This window comes from Haliotis rubra, unplaced genomic scaffold (genome assembly GCF_003918875.1).
Source record: "Haliotis rubra isolate DU_JTF1 unplaced genomic scaffold, ASM391887v1 Scf48, whole genome shotgun sequence".
Lineage (NCBI taxonomy): Eukaryota > Metazoa > Mollusca > Gastropoda > Lepetellida > Haliotidae > Haliotis > Haliotis rubra.
In genome coordinates this window covers 1,248,512-1,254,742 of record NW_025767168.1, presented here as the reverse complement: position 1 = coordinate 1,254,742, position 6,231 = coordinate 1,248,512, and positions in this window count along the sequence as shown.

The following is a 6,231-nucleotide window of genomic DNA, read 5'->3' as shown; positions in this document are numbered from 1 at the left end:
AAGCACATTGATAGTTCAAGAAATTTGTCTGATATCATTGGCGCCAACTAAAAAGTCATTGCGTGTTTGTCCACATGTAATCGAACTATATAATCGAGGTCCTTAAATCGAGCCTGAATCGGATAATTCAGTGATTGATATTAACATCGATCTTCACAATTGGGATCAAATTACCAACCAGATCAGTGAGCCTGATCACCCTTCCAAAAAGTCAACCCTTGTAGCCTGGATCTTCACAGCGGACAAGCATAAGTTGCTGAAGATCATTTGTATCCCGGAGGTTTGCTGAAGACCATTTGTAGCTCGGATCTTCGAGCGGACAAGCATAAGTTGCTGAAGATCTGAAGCGGACAGCTGAAGATCATTTGTAGTCCGGATCTTCACAGCGGACAAGCATAAGTTGCTGAAGACCATTTGTAGCCCGGATCTTCACAGCGGACAAGCATAAGTTGCTGAAGATCAATTGTAGCCCGGAGGTTCACAGCGGACAAGCATAAGTTGCTGAAGACCATTTGTAGCCCGGATCTTCACAGCGGACAAGCATAAGTTGCTGAAGATCATTTGTAGCCCGGAGGTTCACAGCGGACAAGCATAAGTTGCTGAAGATCAATTGTAGCCCGGAGGTTCACAGCGGACAAGCATAAGTTGCTGAAGACCATTTGTAGCCCGGAGGACAAGCATAAGTTGCTGAAGACAGCGGACAAGCATAAGTTGCTGAAGATCATTTGTAGCCCGGATCTTCACAGCGGACAAGCATAAGTTGCTGAAGATCATTTGTAGCCCGGATGTTCACAGCGGACAAGCATAAGTTGCTGAAGACCATTTGTAGCCCGGATCTTCACAGCGGACAAGCATAAGTTGCTGAAGATCATTTGTAGCCCGGATGTTCACAGCGGACAAGCATAAGTTGCTGAAGATCTTTGTAGCGGATCTTCACAGCTGAAGCATTTGTAAGTTGCTGAAAATCATTTGTAGCCCTGATCTTCACAGCGGACAAGCATAAGTTGCTGAAGATCACGGATTGTAGCCCGGAGGTTCACAGCGGACAGCAGGACAAGTTGCTGAAGATCATTTTGTAGCCCGGATCTTCACAGCGGACAAGCATAAGTTGCTGAAGATCATTTGTAGCCCGGATCTTCACAGCGGACAAGCATAAGTTGCTGAAGAGATCAATTGTAGCCCGGAGGTTCACAGCGGACAAGCATAAGTTGATGAAGATCATTTGTAAGTTGCTGAGCTTCATTTGTAGCCTCGGACAAGAGTTGCTGAAGCATTTGTAGCCCGGATCTTCACAGCAGCATGGTACGGATCTTCACAGAGGACAAGCATAAGTTGCTGAAGATCAATTGCTGAAGATCATTTGTAACCATTTGTAGCCCGGATCTTCACAGCGGACAAGCATAAGCGGACAATCATAGGTTGCTGAAGATCATTTGTAGCCCGGATCCTCACGGGGGACAAGCATGGGTTGCTGAAGGCCACTTCTAAACCAGTTCTTCCGGGGTCTAATGAACAGCCAAAATCGGTGCCTCTCTGAATACACGGTGGTTGAAGCACCCGTCACGTGAAGAAAGCTCGGTAAAACAGTTTTTCTAAAAATGTCAATATTTGTTAAAACGGTTCATTAACCATTCTACTGGAGGGCCCAGATGGTATAACGGCGCACATATTAGATGTACAGTGTTCCTTCCCGTATCCGGTTCGAATTCGGATTCGCCCTGACGATGTTCCATGGAAGAACAGCGCCATATCCTTGTCTTTGACCCAGGTGGTTAACGTATCAGCCATCCGACTTAGAGTACTGTTTAAACCCCAAAGTTGCCATTTATGAACGTTTAGCATTCCTGCAGCATGGCATGCCTTCTCTTGGTCAAGAATGTAATACAGTAACACATCACTTCAACAATGCACCCCTGTAACAAAATCAAATATTTTAATATCAAAATAGGTCAGTTAATATCCTATCCTAAGTGTTTGTTTTAAAACCTGGGTAATTCCAACATGCTAACATAGATTCATTAAACACAAATAGACGAATCCACATTTACATAACATATACAATGTACATATAGGTGACGCTATGCAAGTCAGGCCCCAGTATGTACGAGTATATGGTATGACGTATGAGATTGTGGTCAGTTGTGCACAGAAACATGTCACCATTGTATATGAGAAACGTTTCAATGGAAATGTTTATGAAATACTTCATTTGATGAATAACAATTTTATCTCTTTTTAGTTTTAGAAATTAAATTAACATTCTGAAACTCAAAAGAGATTACAATTATTATCCACAATGTGTTGCAGTTAGGTACGTTCGTAAAAATCAGAAATTGTCTGCGGCGCGTGTTGTGTTGTTGTATAGTAAATATGATGAATATAGCGAGCACAATCTTTGAGAGAAATCCACAAAATGCCGACCCATTAAATAACCCATCACATTTTAGTTGTGCAAGCGTTGGGGATTGCGGATGTCATTGTCTCGCCCGTCTATAACCCTCTCGCAGTAAACCGGTCTCTTTCCGTCTCCCCTTCCCTCGCCCCCTACTCCCAAGTTCTATAAACAACCCTCCTGCCTTGCCTCTGCCACGGGGTTAATACAATGATGGTTAAAGATACAATGGCTATCGATGGGTTCACTTAACGAGATTTTGAAAATAAACTTCATTTCCCGAGGTCAAAGAACGGAATCAATCATCGAGGTTGATGTCAATTTCGCGTTTTCTTGCGGCTAAAGCTCAAATAATTTTGCATTTTCCGGTTCCAGAAGAGTTAATGAAGCTGTGATAGCGGCAATTTGATCGTAATTTACTGCTATCCTTACATGGGGAAGCCTAGAGGACCCGACTACATTGGCCAGTCCAATCACTTCAAATGTTGGTGTCGATCACTGTAAGAAACGAGTTCGGCTAGTGTTCTATTTCAATGACGGTGGTAGTCTAAATATTGGCTTTGTTTTTCAAGAAAAGTTATTTTTTAGCAAATATTATGATTGACGACTAGATGTTGTATCTAACGTGGCGCACAAGAGCGATCAAATGGTGTTTTCTTTGGTGATTTGACATCTGTATTCTAAGTACAAACTTATTATTTTGATATTCCATCAGTTGTACGCCTCGAACCAGAATCGTCATTATCAGAAGTAAACGTCTATGTTAACGTCATTAGTTACCTCCCTTTGACCGTCAGACGACCGGTGGCGTTATCAGCCTTCTGTAGACTTAGAAGAATGCGAATCAATTCCTTTCAATAATGTATATGAATTCCGTCACAGTTTGTATAATATTTTTCAGCATCACCTGTTTTTGACGTTATTTTTTTATTGTCTCGACAAGTTGCTTGCCAAATTGGTCTTATCGCGTGTAAAGACAGAACAATCTTAGAATAACGGTATCTTCATTCATATTGCAGTACCTGCGTTGCTGTGGTGCACACGGTAACTCATTAGAACAGCCCCTGCACGTACATAAGAAATGAGGCGAAACAAATAACTGTCATACATGCATGTCATAATGAGGAGAGGTTCTGCTCAGCTAGTGTAATCACTCCAATACAAATGTTGATAAGACTGATGATAAATATAATGAACATTATATGCTTATAAATTAAGCATTGACATCACAATGTGCAGAGTTATCATAATAATACTGATAATAACAACAATGGTGATATGTATAACGAAAATAATATCCTCACAAATTAATCATGGTTATGAAAATATTCATATCATAGTACTGGTAATGATAACAGCAATTAATATATATAAAACGAAAATAATATCTTTATAAATTAATCACTGATCTACACAGTTTTGACGAAAGTAATTATTAAAATAACAATGATGATATGCTTCACGAACTTAATACATGTATCCTTATAAATTAAACATGAATACCATACTGTACATAGTTACGAAGCTCGGTCAAAAAGTACGTAGCCTAACTATATTCTCGATGTCCAATGTTTGAAAAGCTTCCATTTTAGTTTGTAGGAATCATTGGCAAAGTCGTATAAAAAAATTCACATATGTGGGTAATGTGATTATAGTGATATTAGTCATCACAACACATTGGTGTATAATATTTCTAGAAAAAATGCAGAAAATGAAAAACGATCCGTCATTTAGTACCTCTTGGATAATGGTATGCCCTCAGATAATGTCATATAAAATATGTTAGTATAGTATTGGATGACTTCCTGTCATAATCAACATTCAAAGATTTGGATTGCTTGATTTATGTTTAGACAGGGCTGTTTTTTTAAGGACACACCCATTTTAGTCTTTCAAAAACATTGTGTCCAGATATTCAAGCTGGCCCTGTTTACAATATACTGAGAGTTGACACTTGTGTGACCATTCAGTATTTACTTTGAACCTTTAGCATCATGTGTGAAAACATTAGAATAAGTTATGTCCTTATGAATTCGTCGTCTGAACGGGGGTGGGTAGTGTCTCCAAAACAAGCTGTTTCAGTAAACATGAAAGGGGAATCACTTTAACAAGCGATTGTACTTTCAAATTGCTTTTTTATCCACTTTAATATCTAAGTTTGGTTCTAACGGACGTCTACCTATCTCAAACACACAAAATGTTTCTTGCATATTTTGTTACCTGAAGTTTGTGGTGCATTTATTGCAGATTTTGCGCTTTTGGGGGGTACCAAGATAAAATTTCAAACAAAATGGGGATCGTAAGGCTGGAACGTAGCAAAACCAATTTGCTTGAGGTTGACAGATAATATGTAGAAAAATAAAACATAAAAACAGCTGCATTTGTATCATTTACTAGGTCAGGCTCACTCCTTTTTGACTGTCCCTCGTATAATAAAAATACTTATTGAAATAAACTGACGTTCAAAAGAAAGTACACACCTGGTGTTTTGGGATTATTTGAAAAGTGTGATTTTGACTGGCAATTTCGCAATTGGGCACGATATCTGTGGTGTGTTGGCAACATATTAGGAAAGTTTGTGACTTATATATCACTGTAAAACTCTTTTCAAAACATTTACGTCGTTTTTTGGAAAGTAATCCAAAAGCACCGGGTGTGTACTTTCTTTTGTACGCCAGTAACATTGATGATATGTTTAACGAGCTTAATATCATTATAGATTAAACATAATACTGCAAACAATAACAGCGGTGACTGTCATATGGATGCCCAGTCCACACTTTGATGGATGGTGATGACGGTGATGATTATGAATTTATGATGATGTTGCATGTTTGTTTTGTAAGATCTCTTCATCCGCTGTATGCTTTACACCTCCGTGACAAGGAAGAAAGGAAGACCTGAGATGAAGAAGAAGACATATATACAGTATGGCTATGTGGTGCTAAGTATACGGTGCGTTTACCTGTTCTGAGACGTTGTAATTTTATGGCTGAACATAGGACCATAGGTGTATTTGGTATGGAAGAATAATGTATAAGCTATGTGTATATTCATTGAAATGATTTTAAACTCTCTTTCTCGCACACACGCACGCACACACACACATACACCAATATCTAGTATGTCTCACAGTACATGAACAGCATCATTGTTTTGGCCTTCTGCCTAGCTAAATGAAAGTCTAGATTTCCTCAGGCTCTTAATCTCCCCTCTCACTTGATATCCTTTTCAATTTAAAGGAATTATTGGATTCTATCGAAATTATATATATTCAGAGACTAAACGCCAATCTAACCAAAAGCATGAAAATCATAGTCGCGCTACAAGATTCCTGTTGGCCATTCCGCAATCACCTGTGTAACATGAACACACCACTTGATTGATTTATTTCACTCCAGAAAATGTGGTATGATGGCATTGTGTTGAACTATATATTGTCGGTGTTGATGTATTCAGGTGCTGTGTTGTCGATGTCGTCAGGCGAAGTAGTTTTAATGATGGCTGGTAAACTATATGATGCAATAGTCGAGGAAAAGACAGTGGTTGGACGATAATGATAGTGGTATGATGGCTGAACTATACATGACAGTGGTATGATGGCTGAACTATATATGCCAGTGGTATGATGGCTGAACTATAATGACAGTGGTATGATGGCTGAACTATATGACAGTGGTATGATGGCTGAACGATATATGACAGTGGTATGATGGCTGAACTATATATGACAGTGGTATGATGGCTGAACTATATATGACAGTGGTATGATGGCTGAACTATATGATATGACAGTGGATGATGGTATGAACTATAATGATAGTGGTATGATGGCTGAA